At 47.3% G+C, this 24,375-nt stretch overlaps 1 protein-coding gene across 2 annotated transcripts in view; it reads right to left on the bottom strand.

Annotated features, from left to right (window-relative positions):
- SERPINE2 (serpin family E member 2) overlaps positions 1-22,635 on the bottom strand; it is a 57,868-nt gene extending 35,233 nt beyond the window's left edge. The window contains exon 1 of one of the 2 annotated variants that reach the window (XM_057747117.1): positions 22,373-22,635. The gene's annotated coding sequence lies outside the window, so the exon portion shown is untranslated. The remainder of the gene's footprint in view (positions 1-22,372) is intronic. The other variant, XM_057747115.1, reaches the window with a different exon arrangement.
- Between the last annotated feature and the right edge of the window lie 1,740 nt (positions 22,636-24,375).

The following is a 24,375-nucleotide window of genomic DNA, read 5'->3' as shown; positions in this document are numbered from 1 at the left end:
TATATGCCTGACACTGTACCTAGAGCTTTATATATTCAATGTCCAGCTGAATCCTCAAGTTAAGAAGTAGGCATTCGTACTTTTATTTTACAGATAATGAAAACTGAGGCCCAGAAAAATCAAATAACCTGCCCAGATCATACAGATCCTATAAGATGAAGAGATGTCTGAAAACCAACACTTTCAGTCAACGTATCATGCTGACTCTTGTGATGGAGTTTAAAGGGTCAACCAAAGAAAAAGTAAAGAAACACTGCCTTCTTTCTACCTCTCTGTCGTGTGCTTAAGTCATCAAATACTCGGAGTAAACAAGTGACCACAGCTCTACAGGGCACAGGAACTGAACAGAAAGCCTGTTACCCCAGTGCAGAGGTTCCAGCTGGGAGGGGGAGGGATACTGCCCCGCAAGAGACATTTGGCAACGTCTGGAGATGTTTTGGGCTGTCACACCTGGGAGGGGGTGCTTCTGGCTTCTCATGGGTTGAGGCCAGGGATGCTGCCAGACATCCTACGGTGCACGAGACGGTCCCCACCTCAAGGAATTATCCAGCCCCAACTGTTAGTTGTGCTGAGGATAAGGAAGGCTGTTCTAGGGCACAAAAAAGCATGCATTTCCACTCTTCCCCAATGCGTCACCACTGACTTTCCTTAACTTAGAATCAAGGCTTCAGCCTGAAGTCACAGACAGTTTCTCGTCAAAGCAACAACTGTGCTGACACCAACTGCCACAGTGGATCTCCCTGGAACTTTCGACCCAAGGCTTCTCTACACAGGAGAGGAAGGGATCCCGCCCATCCCCTTTATGAATCCCAAAAAGGAAGGTTTGTGTTACCAGAAGTTAAAGCTTTGGCCTGTCAGCCCACCTTATCAGTCAGGTTCTCTACAGCCTGTTGAAGTTCTGTGGCTGGAGGGGGGGATGCCTGCGTCACACAGAGCCTCAGGTGAGGAGCAGCAGGGACGGCCTGCGCAGCAGATCCAGTTGTTCCTCCGCAGAGGATGGGGGAGGACCAGCCCCAGCCTCCCTCCGCTGCAGTTCCTCTGGGTACCCCTGACGTCCTTCCCATAAAGCAGCAGCAGGGAGCCGGGCTGGTATAACCAGTCCTTACCCCCATCAGCCTGTCTCCCAACCCCCTGCCTACTCCTCCACGCCCAGCAGTCCTTCCTTTCTTTTTTTTCTTTCCTAATCCAAAGCAAAGCCAGCTCTATCATTCAGGCTCAGGAGAACAAAACTGCCAGGTACACAGAAAAACCTAAAATGCTCACACAGACCCTAAATTATTCTTACAACTACTGTACTTACTCCCTGGGAACTTTCCGAACTAATTATATTCAGTTACAGGCTTAGCTAAGCAAAACTGAGCCCACACCTCTATTTTGCTCTCTTTCCTCATGAAAATGGAGCAGAGGCCAACTAGGAAGGGAAGGGGACTCAGCAGACGAATGCTGAATTGCGTCTCCAGTAGAGCCCTGTGCCAAATTACTCGCGAAATGCCACCTGCAGGAGGTTCCCATTCTGCCTGCAGGGATGTCCTCTTTTTCTCGGAAGAAGGAGCGTCCAGAGACAGTGGGAGGCCTCTCCGCCCTGTGAATGATGGAGTGCTTTGGCAGTGTTAACAGAGGATGCGGGCTTTAATCAGGCAGGAACTCGAAGACTCCTGCATCCTTATTTCAGGCAGCAGGGGAAGAGGGCAAGGAAACCGTATTCAACTATGAAGAGAGGAACTCTAGATTTTGAGGCTCAAATTCACAACGAAACCCGCTTGACTCTTTTGAAATCACGTGGTCTTTCTATGGTCGCCACGTAAAGAACTGCTTGATAGCAGGTACCGTTCGTCCATTTATCTATTTCACAAACATTAACGAAGCACTCGTGTGGCCAGGCACAGGGCTGGGGAGAGGACATGGACAAAATGGGCTCAGCGCCTGCTCTCCCAGAGCTGAGAGTCTAGAGCCTTGGTTCTCCACATGGGCAGTTTTATCCCTCAGGGAGCATTTGGCAACCTCTGGAAACGATTTTTGGTTGTCACAACTGAGCACGGGGAGGGTGCTACTGGCATCTAGTGAGCAGAGGCCAACCTACAAGGCTCAGGATAGTCCTGCACAACAAGGACCTGTTGGCTCCAAATGTCAAAAGGGGCGAGGCTGAGAAACCTTGTTCTAGAGGGAAACAGACTTTAATGAAATCATCATAAATACTGAATGGATACAGCAAGTGGAATGTACAACAAAGGAAGCCGAGAACACACCCGGGGGAGTGGGGCAGGCAGGGGTTGGGGGGGGTCCTCTGAGGAAGGGCCAGGAAGGCCAGCATCGTAAGATGAACTTTATGTGATAGAGGGGGAGGGGGCTGGGGGGCAGGGGAGAGTGCTCCAGACTCAGGATCTCATGGGCAAAGAGGCCTTGTGTTAGGAGGTACCATGGATGCTTCTGGAAACTGAGATTTTGAAATTTTTTTTTTTTACACCATCATCCTCTTACAGTCTTTGTAGGACCAGGTCTACCCTGGGGCCATAACCTTGAATAGCAACTCATCATGACACACACGAGAGTCCAAACTAGACAGAGGCTGGAAGAAAAAACCATTCACACTCCAGTGTCCATCCTGCCCCACTACCTTCTTTCCCATGATCACACACTGCACATTAGAAGAGACAGGAATCAAAACTCTATTTTGTCTTAGACTTGATACTAAAAGTATGACCCCCAAAAGGAAAAACTGATAAATCAACCTCATCAAAATTAAAAATATTTGCTCTGCAAAGAGGATAAGATAAGCTATAGATTAGGAAAAAATATTTGCAAACTACATATCTGACAAAAGGCTAGTGCACTATCTAGAATATACAAACAATTCTCACAACATGAAGTAAAAAACACCAAACAAGTCACTCAGAAAATGGGCCAAAGACATGGACTGACATTTCACTGACGAGAACACACAGACGGCAAATAAGCCCATGAAAAGATGTTCAACATCATTAGCCATTAGGGAAATGCAAATTAAAACCATAACAGGCTATCAATCCACACCTATCGGAAGGGCTAAAATAAAAACTAGTGATAATACTAAATGCTGGAGAAGATGTAGAGAAACTGGATCGCTCACACATTGCTGGTGGGAATGTAAAATGGTACAGCCACTCTGGAAAACAGTTTGGCAGTTTTTTACATGCATTTAACCATACAATCCAGCAATCTTGGACATTTGTTCAGAGAACTGGAAACTCACCTTCACATAAAAACCTGCACCAATGTTCACAGCAGCTTTATTTGTAATTACCTCAAACTGGAAGCAACCCAGACGTCCTTCAACAAGTGACTAGTTAAATAAACTGTAGCACACCCATACAGGGAACACACAGCAAGAAGCAGGGATGAGCTACTGATACATGTGTCCCCTGGGATGGGTCTCAAGGGAAATATGCTGAGTGAAAAAGGTCAATTCCAAAAGGTTACATCCCGAGGAATTCCCTGCTGGTCCAATAGTTAGGACTCGGCACTTTCACTGCGGGGCCCAGGTTCCACCCCTGGTCAGGGAACGAAGATCCCTGCAAGCCTTGTTGCATGGCCAAAACAAAAACAAAAACACCACCAACAACAAACTCTCCCCCGAAAAAAACCAAAAGGTTACATACTGTATGATTCCATTTATAAGATATTTTTTAAATGACAAAATTATAGAGATGGAGAACATATTAGTGGTAATCAGGAATTAGAGGGGCTGAGAGGGAGGTGGGTGGGCGTGACTATAAAAGGCTGACATGAGGGGTCTTGGTGATGAAACTCCTCTGTGTCTTGACTGTGGTAGTGACACAAACCTACAACATGATAAAACTGCATAGAAATAAGTACACATACAAACACACACACACACACACGAGTACATGTAAAACTGCTGACATCTGAACAAGGTGGATGGATTATACAATGTCAGTGTCCTAGTTGTGGTATTTATTGCTGTGTACTATAGTTGTGCAAGATGATACCTTTGGCGGAACTAGGTGAAGAGTTATATGGGATCTCTCTCTACTGCTTTTTGTAACTGCATATCAATCTACAACTACATTAAAACAAAAAGTAAAAAATAAAAACCCTTATTTTAAGATTTTAGTCAGCAAACAGATGCATCTTAAGACAGATCGTTCTATTATTTGCTTTCTTTCTCCAGTACTGCAAGCACACTAAAAATGTCAATATTCTTAAAAAAAAAAAAGATATCAAAAACACGTTTTGCATAATTGTGCCTTTTCATAATTCTTCGAGAGAGCACCGATGCTTAGGCCTCTTGGCTCTGTAGGCTCCTGAGACAAACCACTCAAGTTCAGACCAGGTCACCCACCAAGTCACTGCATGACTTCTGAGAAGCACTGCACTTCACCATGCCCACTGGACAGCAGGTACAATGGTAGTCCCTGCCTTATGGGCTGATGTGAGGAATAAAAAAGGGTGACACAGCTCAGGTTCTTTGGACAGTTCTTGAACACCAAGGGCTCAATCAAGCTGGCTTTGCCGTGACTGCCGTTATCACGGAGGGTCGAGGAGTCCTGGGGTCTCCTCAGCCTCTGAAGGTTGACTCACCAGCCCATTTTAACAGGTCCCTCAACTCCAAAATACTTTCAAATTCCAATTTCTGAAAATCAAAAGGAATTTTTAAAGCTGCCTTTTCTGTTTACTCGTGGTCTTTTTTCAACTGTGGGTCATTTCCTTCGTTTCTTTGCCTCAGGTGGGCTACCACGTGACTTTATCAGTTTCACCTCTGGTCACAGGTCCTCAGGGAAGGTGACGTGTGCGGCCTTGTCCTCCCTGGGCAGCAGCTGGACCCCATGCAGCCTCCTCGAATGGCCCTGGTGATGGGGTCAGGAAAGGACCGATGGTCACTGAGAAACTTAGGAAATGGGCATCAGGTTCTGGTGATTTCCTGGTGCTCCTTCCAAGACTGCCAGGCTTATGAATAAGGAAAAGTGTTTCCTACCAGCTGAAAATGAAATAGGGCAGGGTTAGACTAGCACAATTTTTTAAAAGTTTCAGTGTGGCAAAGTCAGACAAGCCCTGTCTCAAAAGCCTGGATGGTGAGCAGAGTCTCATTACTGTTTTATTTGCTTAGATGTTGGGAATATCTAATACAGAAAATGCTTGATGACTGCCCAAGGAAGCCATTTAGAAATAATTCTGAGCTACGCTGGAAAGCCTATTATGATGGGAACTGGAGAAAAGAGGTAATCCAGGAGAAATATCTTAGATTTCAGCTAACAGAGCCAAATCTAAAACTCAATGTTTCTTGTCAAAAGAAACATTGGGTAGAAAGATATAGGGAAGTCCTCTTTTCTGTTTTCATAGAAATTCGACGATGGGAGGAAAAAGTACTCCTCCCTAAACTCGCTGTTCCTCCAGGTTCTACATCTCAGTAAGTGCAGCTCCGCCTCCACCCAAGAATCTAAGCAGGAAGTTTGGGAGTCATCCTCCAGTCTCTCCCTGACCCCGTTTAGCCAACCACAAGCTCTTTCCCTCCACCTCTGAGACGGTTTCTGAATGGTCTACTCTCTCTGCCTCCTTTGTGCTCAGCAAGCCAGAGACATTCCTGGAAGAGGACATCCGTCTCCCACACCCAACCCACTGTCTGCACAGCCCAGTGACCTTGCCGATACGGAAGGCTGACCTTGACCCTCGGCACCAAGACCCGTGTCAAACCCGCGATGGCTTCCCTGAGCTCTTACCCTCCCACAGCCTACGACCTTGCCAGCCTGCCCTGATGTGGCTTTCTTCGATAGATACATTCTCCCCCTGGCAGTGTGCAGAACCTGCCAGGCTCTTTCCAGCCTCAAGCCTCCACAATCCTGCTCTTTCTGACTGCAGCACTTGTTGCCTCCCCTTCTCCTTGTGCCTGTGGGTGGGGCAGGGACCTTTTCTCTCCCGTTCACCACGCTCCTCCAGCGCCCAGCACAGCACACAGCACGCCAAGGTGCTCTCTACGTAACCATGGCATCAATGAAGAAGCCAGGCCTTCGGCGACCACCTGAATTCACCTTACGTACTACTGTTGATTACAGAAGCCACTGTCTTACAAGCAGGTTGGGATCGAAAGTCTTTTGGGAAGTCATTTCCTTTTTTTCTAAAAAGGAAATTCTAGAGCAAGGTTTCACCGTTTCACCACTATGGACATTTGGGGCTGGACAGTTCTGTGTTGTAGGGGTCGCCTTGTGTATTGTAGGATGTTTAGCTGTATCTCTGGCCTCCCCATTAGATGCCAGTAGCAGTGCTCACCCCAGCTGTGACAACTAAATGTCTGTAGATATTGACAAACGTTCCTGGGAGAGAGAGGGATTGCCCCTGGTTAAGAACTGTTGATCCAGAGAAAAATTAAAAATTGGTGGTTAGGACTTTAATTCTCCCCACAGAATGCCTAATTAACCCACGCTTTGACTGAATCATGGGAGCGAGAATACGTTTTAGAACAGTGTTACCTAACCACCATTTACAACATCATTTCAGTGGGAACATGCGCTCCAAATCCCTAGCAATGTTTATGAACCACCATGGAGGGGCTGGCTGGTCTATCCCAAGAGACTCAAGCTAGCCTTCTGCATCGGTGCACTGGGTGATGGCTGAGGTGAAACAGGAGGCGAAGAATGGTAGGGGAGAACAGGTCGTTGGAGAAGAATCGGGGGAGGATGGGTTCTTCACATCCGATCTGACCTTCCGTCTGTGTCTGGTACATGAACACAGGAGACAGAGACGAGAGAACACCTTAGTGCTTCGGGTCCTTTCGGAGAACACCCTCCCACAGCATCCGCAGGCCGAGTGGTCTCTTTCTTGACATGGTGTAGCACAGCCCAGGAATGAAATGGGAAGGACAGAAATCACAACACTGCTCTCACTCCCTGTCCACTGCCCGCCCCTCGGACTAATGTAAGGCTACTGAGCTTGGAGGAATGCAAAATGACTTCCTACTTTTACCTGCCACACTGCAATAATATTTTCAATTATTGGTTAAACTGTGAATGCCCCATGAGTCATTTAAATAAATCTCACATGTATGAAGTAGTCAACTGTGTTCTCAGAGCAATTCCCAGCTGTAAAAATAGACCCACACCGAATGTAACTTTTTTCTGCAGCTAACTGAAAATACTGCACATATACTGCATGAGTTAAAGCACCCAGGAGGAATTTCAATTTGCATTCCCTGTTTTAAAATGTACAATCAAATGCTGTCTTAAAGTGCTCTGCACATTTAAGTCAATATTGCTTGCCTAAAGCCCCAACCACTCCTAAATTTTCACACTGAGAATTGATGACCTGAGGTTTTTAATGCTCCAACTGACTTTGAAAACAATGGATTTAAAAGGGTTGTGTTTCCCAGGAATACAAACACTCCTAGACTTGACAGATTCAAACTGTGGCCCAGAGAAAATCCCCCAAAAGGCAGCAAAATAAGTTTGTAAACAAATAAAATCCCAAAGGAATATTTAAGATGATCACTCTATATTTACATGTTTTTTTTTTTTTTCCCAGCAAGCAACCATCTCACCAACAAAGTTCTGCAAAGCTTAGAAACCATCTGAAATTACAGGAAGCACCATTTCAAATTTGGCTTTAGTTACTCAGATACTGAGGGTCTTCCTTTAGCCTGACTTCATTTTTCTCACTGAGGTCCCGGCTGGTGCCTTCTGAAGGGATCTGGCGTGGGGAGGGGAGGTGTTCTAACCTGTGTCCCCTTGGACATGATGGTGGAATGGGATTGTCTAGCCCTAGGCCTGCCCGTGTGGGATACATCACATCCCTGCTCTGTGACTCGGCTTTCTCATCTACCAAGTCCGTGATTACCCTTCTCCCCCACCCTGTGCTTCAGAAGGTACACACACGAGACACTGTCCTGAGAAGCGATGTGGCAACTCTTAGGCCCCACAGAACTTTCCCTCATAGAACTGGCCTTCAGACAAAACTAAGGTAGAACAAGAGTTTCTGGAATTATAAAACAGTGACTTACAATGCTGTGTTAGTTTTTAGTTTCAGGTGTATAGCACTGTAAATCACTACTCCAATAAAGTTTTTTAAAAAAGAATCAGTAGCAGATAGACCAATAAAAAAAAAAAATCAATGACTTAATGAAAGTTCTCCTCCCTGTTGCCTAACCTCTGCTCTAAGATACTGCAGGGAGGAATCTTGAGGGATGGAGGAGGCTGAGCTTCTTTTAGCCGTGAAGTCACAGTGTGCAGGGGGAGAAGGTGTCCCCAGTTTCTCAGGACCAGTTACGGAGACGATGTTCACCAACAGTGGAGCCGCTGAGTCGCTGCACAGGAGACGGGTGGGCATTTATAAAGCTCTGTGCGCACAGCCCCGTGAACACATCGTCTTATTGAATCTCACGTGAGCCCTTTGGGATACGGTTGCGGTAAAAGAGATGCAGAGAGGCTGAGTCACCTGCCCCACATCACACAGCAAGGAAGAGGCAAGAGACCACATAGATATGACCACCACTGCCAGAGGCTTCTCCCAGAGAGAGGGCAGGGATACTCCTGTCGCCAGCCTCCCTTGTCCACTCCCTCCAGTCCTCTTTCACCCCCTTGGTCAGCGCTCAGGACTGGCATGGATCCCATCCCCCAGCCTCGACTCGCCTTTTGCTCCCAGATGCAGAAGGGTGCTCTGAACACATCTGACAACCCTCTCCCATGCTGTAAGAGGCACCCCTTCTTCCAGCATGGAAGTCTTTATTTTTTATGTTCTAAGCCCCATATGTGCTTGAAGATATGGTATCTCCCAAATAGGACAGCCCTCTTCCCAACAGGAAGATCCCAACACCTCCTCCCCAGCCCACCCAAGTTTTGGTCAACATGACTAAGTAAACTTTATGACGAACGTGAAATCACATATATTATGATCTAGAGATAGAAACTTTCTTTCCATTTCCACCCTCTGTGAAGCAATTTAATTCAGAGTTGTCCCCAGACATCTTCTCATACATGCCTGTCACTGCATTTTGAGTTGTCTAACAATTTTCCTGAGCACATTATCCACTTTTCTTCCAAGTTGCCCATGATATGGCACTTTCCAAATCTATGTGTGACACCGTTATGGAAAAATCTATCCTAAGCCATAAGAAGCCCTTCACAGAGCATCAGGACAGTGGCCCTCATAGGCAAAAATGCATCTGTGATCCCCACAGCATATTATTGACTATGCTACATTTTAAAGTGACCCATCGTGGTCTTGATAAAATTTCATTTCATTGACAGAGTAGCTACCTCCTCAGCAAACCCATTTTCTCTTCTTCTGAAGACAGGGCTGTAGCCTGTGCTGGAGGTGGGAGTAATCGTGTGACTGAAATGCAGTCTAGGAAATGGGAACAGAAGTGATGTATGCTGCCCTCAGGCCTGGCCCCATCAAGACCTGCCCTATGCAATCTGCCATGACCTTCCTTCCTGCTTCCACCAGCTTGATGCTGACAAGCTCCATGTCCTGAGAACCCGCCTGTTAAATGTAGTGGAGCCACACGATGGATAGAGGCTGGATCACTGAATCACCAGGTCCACACCAGGAAAGCGACACACCCGTCTGGGGCTTTATGCAAGTGGAGAATAACCTTCCATCATGTTTGAGCCACGGTACATTTGGGTTTATTTGTTACAGCAACTAGCGTGACCTTGACTAATACAACATTCAACATTTGGCGATTGTGAAGTCATGACCGCAGGAATAATGACTAAGCCTGTACTCTATTTTTCTGCCTTTTTTTAAAAACCCTTTTTCATCATGCAATCGCTATACACATTTACAATAAGTGTTGATAAAGGGGAGTTCAGGCTCATGTGCCTTCCCCATGTGTTCTCATGGATCTCCTCCACCCAGTGCTTTTGGTGAACTCTGACCAACAAACACATCAGGATCTTTGTAAAATGGAAGACTTTGCAAGGACCCTAATAGACCCTCTTTCTCTGAGGGACAATTTGAGATGAATTTTTCACTGCATATTCATGTACACGGTTTTTAAACTAGGACACTCTCTTTTTCACAGACAAAATTCCACCATTTTAGTGCCTTTTAGTGATTCGTTAAGGCATCTCTCAGGCATGCACACCTGACCCAGAAGACAGCGGGCCTTACTACAGTTCTGGACACTCCAGTGTCTTGTAGTCTTGAGTATTTAATGAAAGTAATAGTTACATGTGAGTGATGTCTCACACTTTGCAAAGTTGTACATTAAAACTGTCATATTTTTTAAGAGATCTGCTCTCTCCCCCATGGAGAAGTTATCTGCGTGTACTTACCCATAGAGAGCACGTGCGTGACTAAATGGCCGACTCATTATTATCGACACAAATCAGTAAATAGCAATTCCACATAATTTAGGGCAAAATAGGTTTTGTGGAGAGTAACGTGAAAGAAAAAGAAAGGACTGCATTACCCACGAGGGATGTCTGCACATTTGTGCTCAGCAGCTACGAGCCAACATGGTGCACAGACTCACCTCTACACACACACACACACACACACACACACACACACACACACGTGCACCCGCGAACACACATGATGAGTCGTGACTGACATTCAGGAAACTCCTATGCAGAAAGGGCTTTATCATCAACATGGCTGAGCCTCCCGGGCTCCTGGAAAGTGGGCATCACAGCCCCATTTTACGCGGGAGGAAATGGAGACCTGGACACAGTCCATCACTTGCCCGCATTCCTGACCCTCATGGAGCCTCTGGGTCCCACATCCACAGAATGACCTTGGGCTACCTGCCTTTCAGGGCTGCTGAGCGGATGCAGGGTGGCAGTGCATGGCTGTGGCATGGGCTGGCACCAGTGGCTGCTCCGGTCACTGGGGTCACACACTGTGCTCCTGAAGTCCCTTTACACCAACGATTCAGTGCACACTGACCAGTCCAATGGGACCCCCTGAGCACCTCATCCACAGCAGTCATTACAAGCAGTGGGTAAGTGACTCAGCGCACTACTGAGGGGCAGGGTGATGGTCTGGTCCAGGGGAGAAAGAGTTTATTACACATCACACAATGATAATAAAAAGCAAACCAATTCTGAGGTAATTTCCCTATCACAGTTAAATCCTCTGCAGACAATGCTTTCCCTGAAAGCCTCCCCCACTACAGTGGACCAGTGTTCTAGACTACCTTGAATCGCTAAAGCCTCTTCTATGTACATACATAAGATTCTCAAAGGTCAACCTGTTTTGTGGCTACTTCTGCGTCCCCCAGAGCACCTATTACAGAAAAAACTAGCTCTTAAACTGAATGCCACCCAAATAAAATAGGGCTGCCACGCTGTGCTCCTCTGAAATCCTGTGTGGGGCAGATTCATCAAGAGTAAGGCCTGAGGAATTCTCTTCTCTCTGGGAATAAATAAATCCTCTTTGAGAACATGGGTGTGAACGACAAAGAGGAAAGGAGACATGAATCAGCCGGTGGCCCTAAGAAAGGAGTGGTAACAGTCCCCGGGTCAATGGGTGGCTCTGGGGGCTAACCAGGGGTGAGTGACAATAATGGTGGTCTGTCACCAAACTGCACCCAGACTTGCTTCTGGAGAGGTGACCAGTGATAGGAGCAGAGAGGTGAATCCTCACCCTGTCACAGCCCTGACCTTGCCAAGTGACCTAAGTGAGTCACAGCCCGGACTTAGTGACTGACATTGAAGAAACTCCTGTGTGTAAAGGGCTTTAGCATCAGCGCAGCCGAGCCTCCTGGGCTCTGGCACGCCGGGCATCAAAGCCCTCAATTCACGCGGAGGAAATCTAGACCTGGACACAGTCCATCTCTTGTCCACATTCCTGACCCTCATGGAGCGACCACGGGCTTGTCAAGTGACCCACGAGCTCACAGTACTTTGAATTTCCCTGTCTGTAAAACGGGGACAAGACTATCTCCCTCTGCAAGAAAGCTGCATCCTCACCACCTCCATTCTCTAGCTTTGGAAATGGAGCACGGGTTGGGGAAGGGAGTATTTTGCAGACACAAAACTACTAAGTGTAGAACAGGCATTTAAAACCAAGTTCACTTGACTCCCCGAGTCATCCTCTGTCCAGCAGTGGTCTGTGATTTTCCCTGCACTGTTGCTCCGCCACCGCTGTGTCGCCTCAGTTGTTCCCTGAAAACAATGTTTCAGAATCAAAAGTCTCCTCTGCAAGACCCCCAGACCTGAAGGGAACATCCCCACGGGCAGGAATCTGAGAAGGGCGTTTCACACAACTGCATCTCAGTTTTCTCACCTGTAAACTAGGACTAATTTCCAGCTTACAAGGGCTGTGTTCAGATTCAACAAGATCATGTATAAAATGTGCCGCACAGCCCTTGCAGAACTGATGATCCAATGATCTTTCACTTCATTCTCCCCTTTCAAGCATCTTTTGGGCTCCTCTGTGTCAGATACTGCGGAAGAAGCCCAGAGGAGGCAGAGAGACCACAAAATCCTGGAGCTTTCCTAGTGGGGTGGATAAGACACACACATAACTAGAACACACAGTAGAGTAAGAGAAAAGCAAATTTTTGCCATTGTATATATAACATATATATTATATCCTACTCAAGGATATATATCCTTCTCTCTCTCTATATATATATATATACACATCCTACTTAAAGAAATTCTAGACTAGTAAGTGACATACATGCATGGAACAACTCTGTTTTCAGTAACTGCTGAATTAATTCACATTAGTGTGACTAGCGCTTAGATAGTCACGATTTACTGCCTTGCTGCACAAGAACACGTTTGCCATGAATACTTCAGCATCTCTGTCCAATACTCCAAGTTGCTATTTTAATTAACGCCTTTAAGAAGTGAACACAGGTTTGGCAAGAGATGATATGAGCCTATCAGTAAATTAATTTCAAAGAGAAAGTCCACGGCTTTAGAGAGAAAGCTCTCTTTATAATTAAGTCATCACACACAGAATCTCCCTGGCGTCTCCCATCCCACTGTCCAAGCAACAATTCAGGTGTGGGCAAACAATGAGTGCTGTATAAAGTCCCAAATGGATATTTGCCAGAAAAATCCTAAAAACATCATACTAATGGCAGCAGAAAATACACTGCCTATCTAGGAATGTTGGCAGTGGTTAATCCAACATTCATAGAACCCTTTTGCATAGTGAAGGAATCAAATCATAATTAAATAACCATGCGTTTTAAATACATTCAGTATGCATTTAAAATGGTTATTTCTGGGTATATGGACATTATTGGATACAGTAGAATGACTTTTTCACAGTCAGAAAAATGAGAACAAAAAGAGAAGACTGGACGCTACGTGTGCAAAAACTTAAATATTAAACTAAATAGATTACTTTTTCCTACTGCACAGACATTTATTCATTCTTCATAACTAACACAGACAAACAAGTAGCACCCAGCCTGACAGGGCTAGCCTGCAATGTGCCCCTAGAAAGACCTCCTGGTAACACTGCTGCTATGCTTCCTCATACAGGTGGAGTAAACGGGAGTTTATTTTCTTCATCAGCCATCCTGGGCTCCGTGGCCAGTGCTGGAGGATCTGGAAGCCTGCACGAAGCACAGACGACCAGCTGATCACTGGGTACTGACAGTTTTACAGAAAAGGGGTCTGGAAACTATGCAAACACAGTCACTCCTTCATCAAATCAAAAGCACAATGAAAACACGGGTCCCACAGGAGATAAATGTTCACCCGGACTGCTGTGACAAACAGAACCCCACCGCAACCTCGTGCCCTGGAAGTCAGCTCCATCGTAGGCCCTGTGCTCAGCACCTAAAGCATACTCTCCGCTGCATCCTCGCAACACTTAAGACGTGGTTACCTTCATGCCCAACTCACCGATGAAGAAACTGAGGCTTGGAGGAGTCTGGTAAATTGGCTACTGCCTCCTGGCCTCCAGCTAATAACCGATATGATCTAGATTCAGACCAAAGCCCGTTGGTCTCTACATCCTCCATACTCTTTTTTTCTTTTTGGCATACAATAGTCCTCCACACTCTTAATTATTACACTATACTAAGGGAGGGAGAGGGAAGGAGGACTTGGAGGAGGTGGAAGAAGAGGAGGAGAACATATACCATTAGATGTGACAAACTTTGAAATAGTCAAATGTGAAAAAACTATAAAAGCTATAAAAAGAAAAGTTAAATCTCAATGGTTTAAGCTGTCTCCACAAATCTGTGGAGTTTAATTAGACATCTTTTAAAAATCATGTCACACTTGTTCTTTAGCTGAGTTTTGTCCAGCTCAGCCCAAGTTATTACCTTGGACTCTGGGTATATGCACTCTACCTTTCAATCCAAAGGTCAGTACTAATTTTAAAGTCTGAGTCCCAGGAAAAAACAAGTGTCTAAGGAACAACTGGACACAGGGGCCAAAAGGCGTGAAAAAATTACTTTGAACATAACATACAAATAGTAGCCTCTTTCCATCTTTGTGTTTCAGTTGTCTTACTGAAGGAGATCACACAGCAAAGTGAGAAGCTAGTCTTCTGAAAGCAGGCCCATTGTTTGACAGGAGTTTCCTTTTGAGAGGTTCTAAATACTGATGAGTCATAAATCTTTGACAGTTCATGGTATCAGCTCACAGCTCACACATTTAGGACCTGGGTTTGGGCCTTGAGACATACAGGTTGCATGAATAACCATGGACATCTGGGCTGCTCCACACCCTTCTCCACAACTGTCCAAGTGGGAATGATATTAGTAACTGTCCTACAAGCAGGCATGAGGCTGCAGGTGACAACACAGAGCCTCTGTCAACTGAAAACAAATACTAATGGCAGTTGGCGAAACTCACCTGTCCAGCACACCCACTCAGTGCTCGCTCCTCCCCTGACTGCAGGCTTGAACATGTGACTCAGAATCTGGCCAATCACAGCATCTCATTCCCCTGACCACAGCCACTGGTCCAGAGAAAGGCACATGACCCAACCTGAGCCAATCAGCGTGCCTCCCTGGGATTTTGCCTGCTGGAACTGATAGGAAGCTTATCTTTCCTCTTTGATCCTGAGGTTGTAGGGAGGTAAGCCTGAAGGTGCCTGCAGTCATGGTCCAGAGATAAGAGACACGCAGGGAGAGAAAAGAGGCCCAAGGCCCTGAGGCTTTAATTCCAATCACCTCCAGGGCCGAAGCACCTCCGCCATGGCTCGGGCTTGGCAACATAAGCCAGCAGCTCCCCCCATGCTCTCCGTGTTTTTGAGTCAGTTACTTTGATTGGGGTTTCTGCACTTGTAACCAAAAGATAAGACCATAGTTAAAGCTCATATAGTCCAATGAGTGACCAAATCCTCAATAAAAATAATTGCTTCCTGAGTGGACTCCTCAGTTAATAAAAGAAAAAAAAATTTTAGTAGAGGATACAAACACTGCCATTATCTATATAGCATTTTCTCAAAAGAAAGAAGGAAAAATCTATTCTCATTTGCAGTTACCTTATTTATTTTCCACTGGGCTTTGTATTTGGTGTTAAACTTTCTTACATACCCACACACACTTTCAAGATATGGTCCATAAAAACTTAGGCCAAAAACAAATAGTTAATTTTTCTATAGCTGTATTAGTGGGCACTAAATGGAGGGGGGAAGTGGAGGGGGGAGAAAGCACTGATGTTATTTTTAGTATGCTCTTAGAAATTCCCCAGGTTACCAGACTTCTCACCGCTGTGAAGGGGGGGAAGGCATTAAAAAACAAAACAAAGTACAATCACCAAGATTTGCAGTCACTATAAGAAATCCTTTCTGCCTTTTCATAGGATTTTTTCTGTTTTTCATTAATACTCCTCCACAATATCTTAAGAATTAACTGATAAAAATAGAAAGGCACAGTGGATTCTAATTCTCCAGTTACCTTCTGAGGCAAAGGGCAAAGTCTGAGGTCAGACTGAAGCAGGAGCATGGGGTGTTCCTCATCTGATCTTGAATTAGGGCCTCCACCCCAACCTTTGAAGGAATTCAAGGATGAAGTGGGGATGAAATGTCTGTCCAAATGCATGAATGGAATTACAAAGAGCGGACTGCTTAGGCTCAGTGGCCATCCCCGTGCACAAAAAGAGTCGCAGAAGAAACGCCAACTTCTCTGGGCTGGGCTTATATCCAGACCTAGAAATCTAACAGCAAAATAAGGGGAGAATCATTTACTGTGTAAATTGACTTGGCCTGTTGGGTGAAAGGTAGCATTTCTCAAAAGAGAAATTAAACTGTCCTAGTCTTTCAGTGTTCTGAGGGAAATTGTGAACTTATAGATAAGAAATAACCTAAAGATGTAGTTGATTGTATTTGACTCCATTCCATACCTAAGGCTATTTTTTAAAAACACAATATTGATTTTTAGATCAGGCATGCAATCTACTCATGAGGAAAGATGGTTTTGGAAAGAGAAGACAGGCACATTTATGAGTGGAGACAGTGGTTTACAAAGAAGATCCAAGTATAAGGGACCCAATTTATTTAACATTTTTATAAATGCCTCCAGGTGGGAATACAAACTAAATAAATCTTCATCTTGGGCCTCAATGCTCATTCTGAGTTCTAAAGAGCCAAACTGAATGATTTCTTAGATTTAAAAGAGAAAGAAAATGAAAGAGAAGAATTTCATGTAGATAAACATAAAACAATACATTTAAGAAAAAATTTCATCTAGGCCTGATATTTATGAGAAAGCTGGATCAGAAAGGAAAATAAGCCAAATTAAATTGCTTTTTTAACAAGACACCTTTGAGATCACTATTTCAGCACACCCACTGTATAGGCAAGGAAATGAAGTTCTAGATGGTCAACTATATAAATCGTTTGTGGCACAGCCCAGACCCCTCTGCCAGCCCAGGGCTCTTTCCACCAAACTTGGCTTAAGACATTAGCCAAAAAACTGCCCTGGCAAAAATTTAAAAACGAAACAAAACAAAAAACAAGGGTCAGCAAGAGAGCATGCATCACCATCATTGAGAATGTTATTGGAAGGAAATCAGAAGGTATTCTCCTACCTGTACAAACTGTGAAATACGGAGTACAGCCAGTGGACTTCAAGGAAGACGGAATGAAGCCAAAACGGGTTCAGATGAGGGTAACTGAAGTGACCACAGACACAGAAGCACTTCTGTATTAGACATCCGCTTTTTTCTAAGTAATGTTCTGTCTTATAAGACATGATTGATCAAAGATTTTTTTTTTAATGTGAAGATGTATATTAGATAGAGAAGTACCGGCACCACGTGTAGAGTTCTGGGGGGGAGAGCTCCCCTTTAAGGCCCAAAGACAAGCTCTGTTTCACAAAGTGTGCAGCAAACTTACCAAAAATATGAATGTGGTTTAGTTCAACACCCATTAAATGCCTTTGGGTCATGCACTACTGTTGGTGCAAATGAAACCAGAACACAGGCATGACTTCATGGCACTTAAGAATCTGGTGGGTAGAGGGCTTCCCTGGTGGCACAGTGGTTAAGAATTCACCTGCCAATGCAGGGGACATGGCTTCGAGCCCTGGTCTGGGAAGATCCCACATGCTGTGGAGCAGCTAAGCCTGTGCGCCGCAACTACTGAAGCCCACGTGCCCAGAGCCCGTGCTCCGCAACGAGAGAAGCCACTGCAATGAGAAGTCCGCGCACCGCAGCGAAGCGTAGCCCCGACTCAGTGCAACTGGAGAAAGCCCATGCACAACAACAAAGACCCAACACAGCCAATAAATAGATAAATAGATAAATAAATAAATTTACATTAAAAAAAAGAATCTGGTGGGTAGAGAATGTTGCTATGACACAGTAACCGCCATCAGACCATCAGACAGGCATCCACTGGTAGGGTGGACACGTGTGTGCTCATGCCACATGTGTGTCATAGGATACTGAGGGATACTGACCTTCAGGAAAGACTTTTCGGAACAGGTGATACTAGATGTGAAAAAGGGGAGGTTGGCCAGACAATGAATGCAGAAGATGGAGAAAGAGAATTCCAGGCAGAGGTCCAACAGGAGCCAAGGCGAGGAGCAAGAGCAGCACCACGGTGTGAGAAGCCTGTGGGGAGTTCAGTTTTGCAAGAGAATAAAGTTGGGGGAAGGGTACAAGGCGAGGAGGTGGGAAGGCGTTGAAGACAGCTTGGACTCTGTCAGGTCACGACAAATGGCCAGCAGTCTGGGGAACTGCTGGGCAGGAGAGCAGGGCGCTGTGGAAAGTCCCCGGCTGAGTGCTGAGGACGTCTGGGACAGGACTGCCCAAAGGCAGCTAAGAGACCTTGGGAACACACTGTATGACTCTGGGCGTCGTGTGAAATGGGCTCCACCACGTTCCTGGAGACGTGGAGTCCATCGCGCTCCATCCCCTCCCGGAGTGGTTAGGAGGCAGTGGGAGGGTGGTGAGGTCTGAGGAAACAGTTTATAAACAGCAGAGACTGCATCTCAGTACAGGTGAGGTAACACTAGAATGATGCACGAGCGACCTTCCTTATAGAGATTCAAAAGCATTTGGAGAAACACAGGTACAACACCTTAAAAAGTCAATAGAAAGCTCACCTTTCAATCTGAGATACCTAGCTTGTGACATAACACAGCTACTCCTTCAGGGTCGGGGTTTGTCCCCAGGGCAAGAGGGATGCACTGAGTTTTTATCAGGAGGGACACGAGAAGATTCGGATTTGAGGGGCCTGAGATAAGCAGCCCCAGCAGCAACGTGGATGATGGTTTGAAAGGGGTGCAAAGCTAGTGTAAGAGACCAGGCAGGAGACGGTGCAGTCAGCCACTCAGGATTCCCGGGCTGCTCATAGCCCCCCAGTCTACGGTCACCAGCTCAGAAGTCCGTGGGAGCCAGGAAGCCGCTGTAAATGGGGACCACGGGTCCAGGGGGAACCGGAAAGGAGGCAACCTCCAGCCTAGTCAGGCAATGGGAGCTCTGTGCCAGCCAAGTGCTGCCACGTGGGAACGCAGGCCTCCTGTTTCAGGCCTCCTGGTTTTTAAGAGCAGCTATAAATCCAAGTGATATCATAACATCTCTAAATATTAACTCGATGTTTGTATACTTGTGTTCAGGCCAACAACACATCTGCCAGCTGGAAATGGCACACTGGCCACCATTTGCCACTTCTGGACTCTAAAGCAGGGCAGGGTCATGGTGACTAGAGCAGAGGTTTACAGGATTTCATAGCATGAGAAGCAGCCAGACTTGGTGACTGTCTGGATGTGGGAGGTGGGCGGTTGCTGGAGGAGTCTAGCATCACTGAGAGGTTCCTGCTTTAGCACCTTGGTGAATGACCAAGCCACCACCAAAAAACAAAAGGAAAAAAAAAAAAAGGACAAATTTGGTTAAGGCTGAAACAGGTATAGAGTAGATGATAAGAACTAAAATCAATTTTGGACTTATTGTGGGTTTTTCTGCCTAAAGAGCATGGACTGGAGGTAACTAGCTGCAGATACCAATCTGGGACTCACTTTGTACTGGTGAAAGTGGAAGCTGTGGGAACGTGGGAACCCAAATACTCCACACAGAGCTGAAGAGGGGTAAGAACAGAGCCCTGGGTCACCCCAGGAGGGAGCAGAGATGCCAGGGAGGCAGAAGAGAAACCAGGAGGAGGTGGCCACTAGGGAAGAAGAAAAGCATCTGTCAGAAAAAGAGCAAAAATCCATACCCAGTGCTGCAGGGAGGCCTGGAGCACATGCTCAGGACCATTCGCTCAGGAACTGTGGGGTCTCCTCCTACTTTGGGGAGACCCTGGCCAGCTTGCAGAGAGCTGAGAAGAAAGGGGAGCCTGGGGAAATGTCAACTCATTTAAGAGGCCTGGGAGACAGGTGGTCCTGGAGGTGAGCTGGGGATGCAGGAACAAGGGAGATTATGGCATCTTTAAAATACTGTTAAAAAGGAAAAGAATTAATTGGGAGACATGAGGCACTGCCACAGGAAAGCCTTCTCTCTAACCTTCTCTAAGTCCCTGCCCTGGGACTTCCCTGGTGGCACAGTGGTTAAGAATCCACCTGCCAATGCAAGCTACATAGGTTCGAGCCCTGGTCCGGGAAGATTCACATGCCACCGAGCAACTAAGCCTGTGTGCCACAACTACTGAGCCCACGTGCTACAGTTACTGAAGCCCACACACCTAGAGCCTGTGCTCCACCACAGGAGAAGCCTCCGCAATAAGAAGCCCATGCACCACAATGAAGAGTAGCCCCCACTTGCCACAACTAGAGAAAGCCTGCACACAGCAACAAATATCCAACACAGCCAATAAATAAATTAAAATAAATAAATAAAATTCTTAAAAAAAAAAAAGTCCCCGCCCCAACTTGATTTTTCTTCTATTATTCTACCTTATTCCTATTTTATCAAAGCATAGTTATGTTTCCTTGTCTGTTTGCTCCCACAAGAAAGACCATTCCAAGAGAACAGGGACCTGCAACATTTACCGTACATCAGGGCCTAGCAAAGTGCCTGGATACAACAGATGCTTAAGAAGATTTTTTGGATGTGGGTAAATTTGGAAAAGTCTATAGGAAGGAAATGGGGTAGGATGTAGAGAAACCTTAATCTGGTGACCCCTACTTTCTCAGCAGAGTGGGTCATAAGGTCACCTGCCAAACTGGGAAGGAGAGAAGGGTAAAGATCTCTTGTGTTCAAGAAGAGTTGCCATGGGAGTACCAGCTGGCAATCTGGAAGGAAGGGGCCAGTGATGCAGAGACACTGAGATGCTGACTTCAGAAGCTGAGCATCTCTGAATGAGGACAAGACTTGGAAGTAGAGGACTCAGTAGCTACAGTGCATGGAGGTCACTGGAGTTGAGATGGTCAAGGAAACAGGAATTGGGAGCATCCCCCACATGGACTCTGGGACCAGGGGAGGAGAGAAAGCCCATGGGCCAAAGTTTCCCATGCTGTGGGAGAGTGACTGGCTGGCAGAGGATGGCCACAAGGAAGTGTAGCCAGGACCTGGCTAGGTCACCACCTCACTTCCCGCTCTGCCACCTCAAACAATCTCTGACTAGCATTTAATCACTCACACGTGGAGCTGAAAATTACTGTCCTTTGGAGATTGAGTCATTTCTGTCCTTTTAAAATTACACTAATATGTGAAGTTCACGGGAGGCAGAAATTTTCTGCATATATTCATTTTTTTAAAGAATAAAAGATGACATCTTGATGACCTTCAGTAATTGCCCTGAACTGTGCATTTTTGAACATTATTTTAAGAAAGAATCAAAACTTGGAGTTGAAAGAAACCTTAGATGATTTCGGCTAACACCTTCATTTGCAGAGCTGAAGAAAATGTTTGCTGAAATACTGCAAAGAGCACATAATTACTGATTTAGATATGCAGACAGCATTGAAAATATCTTCAGTTTTTGAAGTGTGCTTTAGATATACAAATTAGCAATGCTTACATTTTTTTCCCAGTTATCTGTGTTCAACTTTCCGATATAAAATCTCCAAAGTATAAAATTATCACATAAATTGTTCCTGAACAGTTCAGGGGAGCAAACTGCTTCCTGGCTTGCAAGAGGAAGTCAAACCTTCAAACACCTTTTTATGTTGATGCTAAATATAAATATAAATATAAAAACGTTCCCTGCGAAGTAGTCAAAGCAAGACACAGCAGCATTTGCGATTTCTCAAGAGAGACACACACGAAGACTATTTTTCGTTCATTAAAACACTAAAACCTTCAATAGCATCTTCCATAATACCTGAAGGTGGAGTGCTATCTTATGTAATAGAAGCCTTCCCTCCGCACTCAGTTTGTAGGCAAATTAAACACCTAATTCCGCCCAGAATTTCTGAGTACTTTCACCTTACCTGTAGGCACTAATCAGCATTGCAATTTCCATTTACACAGACGATGAAAATAGCAAAGATCTGCTCCATGGGGTTAAATCGGTTGCCAGAAGGCAGTTTACAGGCTCTCGCCCAAACCACCGGTTACCCTCACCCTGCTCAGGCAGCGGTAACAACAAGTAGGAGTCCGTTTGTCTTTCCCTAACAGGCGGTGCACATGCAAAGTACGGGGTAGGGGACGCCCGCGAGTACCTGGGTACTCCAGGTTCAGGGTCACGGGCGCCGGCTAGGATGGACCGGCAGCAGCCACGCCAGCCCCAGGACTCCCGGCCGCGGGCACACCTGGACGCCACCGCCCGCGCGGCCCCTCCGCGCCCCGCCCGGGTCCCACTCGGGCTTCCCGCGGGCCGGGCACGGGCGCCGGGCGCGCACGCAGCCTTGACCGAGGCAGCCCGGCTAGGGGAGGCTGAGAAAGTTCCTCCGCCTGGACGCCGGTGTCCCCGGTCCCGCTCGCCCCGCAGCCTCCCGGCCGGGCGCAAGGTCGCGGCGCGGAGCCGGCGACGCACGGAGCCCCGGGACCGTCCCCGGCGCGACGGGCAGCACCAGCCGCGCCCCTCCCGCCCCGGGAGCCCGGGATCGGCCGCGGGGCGCGCAGCGCGTACTCACCGCCCCTCGCTCGGGATCCCCAGGTGGCGGCCGTGGAGTGCGGCGCGGCCCGAGCCGGAGCCGGGTGTCGGCGGGGCGGGGGAGTCGGAGGAGGAAGAGCTGCGGCGGCGGCGGCGGCGGCAGCAGCGAGGAGGGGCAGCGGAGGAAAGAGGCGGCGGCGCCTGCACACGCCTCGCAGCCCGAGAAGCCCAGCAGCCCCACAGCACAAGCGGGCCGACCGCGGCGGCGGGGGCTTTATCGCGAGCCGCGCGGCCCCCGCCCCTTCCTGCCGCCCCCGCCCCCGGCCCGCCCCGCCCCGCCTTCCCGCCGCCTCCTTTGTGTGCCGGCGGCCGCCGAGTCCCCGCGCCCGCACTCCGGGGCGCCCCCGCTCCCGCCGCCGCCCCGCCGAGGCCGCCCCCCGCGGATCTCCGTCCCGACGCTGCGCCCGGAAAGCGCCGGGAGACGCGCCGGCCGCGAGGTGCGGCGCCCGCCCGGGCCGAGCTGCACGTGGGTCGCCGGGCTCCGAGGGGGTGTGGGAGGGGGAGGGACTCAAGGGCTCGCGGCGTGTCCCTGGGACGCAGGGCGAGTCGTCTGGGCTGCCCTCCCGGGAGACACAGAGGGATGCCCCGGGACAGTGCCTACCGGTGCGGGTGATGGAGATAGCGCTGCCAAGTCGCGGCCGGGGAGGGACAGGTCTCCCCTCGAGGCGCTTCGCCGGGTGCCCCCGAGCCGACTTCTCCCGGCCTCGGGGACAGAGGAGCGGCAGCTGGTCGCCTTAGGCAAAAGGCAGACAAGGAAACTGGATTATTCCTGGCTGTGGTGACAGCGTGAAGTACCCGCAGATTCCTGGGAATCCGGCCCTTCCAAGCCGGTGACTATAGCCGATGGGATCTTGTGCGCCGCAGAGAGGCACAGACCTCAGAGACTGGTGACAAATGACCATCCCGCTACCAGCTGTGTTACCCAGATCTCCTGAATTCATCCCTCCTTTGCGTCAGTTTAGATTTGTGGGCACCCAACTTTAATGGCATAATTTATGTTGCCCTTATACAGTGCAGAACCCTCACCAGCAGGCCTGCGGCCCCAACTGTGAGAAGGAAATGTGGTAAATCTAAAACACAGCCTTGAATTAAGCTTGCATCTACTGATTAGAGCAACTTGGAATCTTGGAAGGGTATTCACAGCCTCTCATGTAGGGAAACGTGCTATGGTAGTTTTGGCGCTAAAATAGAAAGGAAACAGTCCGCAAAAAGAAAACCCATTTCATTGCTTTACACTCATGCCTAGTATTCATATTCAGTTACAGGCAGGCTACAAATCCTTTTTCCTTGTTGTTCCCTCTGCCTGAAATGCTTTTTTTCTCCCCAGGAGCTTCCTCATGACTGCTTCCTTTTACTTTGGGTCACAACTCAGATGTCACCATCTCTAGAAAACCTTTCCTGGTCACTTGAGCTAAAGTCATTTCCTCCTTTCTCCAGCCCATGACTTTCTTCATAGTCCTCATCATGATTTGTTTTTTTTCACTTGTTTCTTGGCTGGTTTTTTCTACCCTTCCTCATTAGAATATATGCTCCCAGAAAGCAGGGAAGAGAAACCAGTTGAATGTGTTTTCTAACTCACCTGGTTCCTAGTGCCTGGAGCCAATACTCCACTAATAGTAGTTGCTCAAGAAATATTTGTTGACTGGTGGGTGGACAAGTGCCAGGTGACTGTTAACATGGTAAGTACTGCTCCAGGGGCAGCGTTATCATTTGGTCTCATCTGGGAGGGTGAGCTGGAGCTAGGAAGAATGAGGTGGGGGTGGGAGAAGCTAGAGGAGAAAGCCCAGAGCTGAGACTGAGTTTGGTGTGTTTGAGAAGCTGGGATTAGCATCTTCCAGATGGAAGAGAGTCATTCAGGGGACTAGTAGAGAAACAAAAAAGAAGCAAGACGTGGGTGAAGCCAGGTGATGAAAACCCGCCTGATTTCCTGCATCCATTTCTATGTCCATCACTTTTTTTAAGATTTTTTTGATGTGGATTATT

Source organism: Hippopotamus amphibius, chromosome 8, assembly GCF_030028045.1.
Source record: "Hippopotamus amphibius kiboko isolate mHipAmp2 chromosome 8, mHipAmp2.hap2, whole genome shotgun sequence".
NCBI lineage: Eukaryota > Metazoa > Chordata > Mammalia > Artiodactyla > Hippopotamidae > Hippopotamus > Hippopotamus amphibius.
The sequence above is the reverse complement of the archived record's forward strand: the minus strand, read 5'-3'. Positions and strand labels throughout refer to the sequence as shown.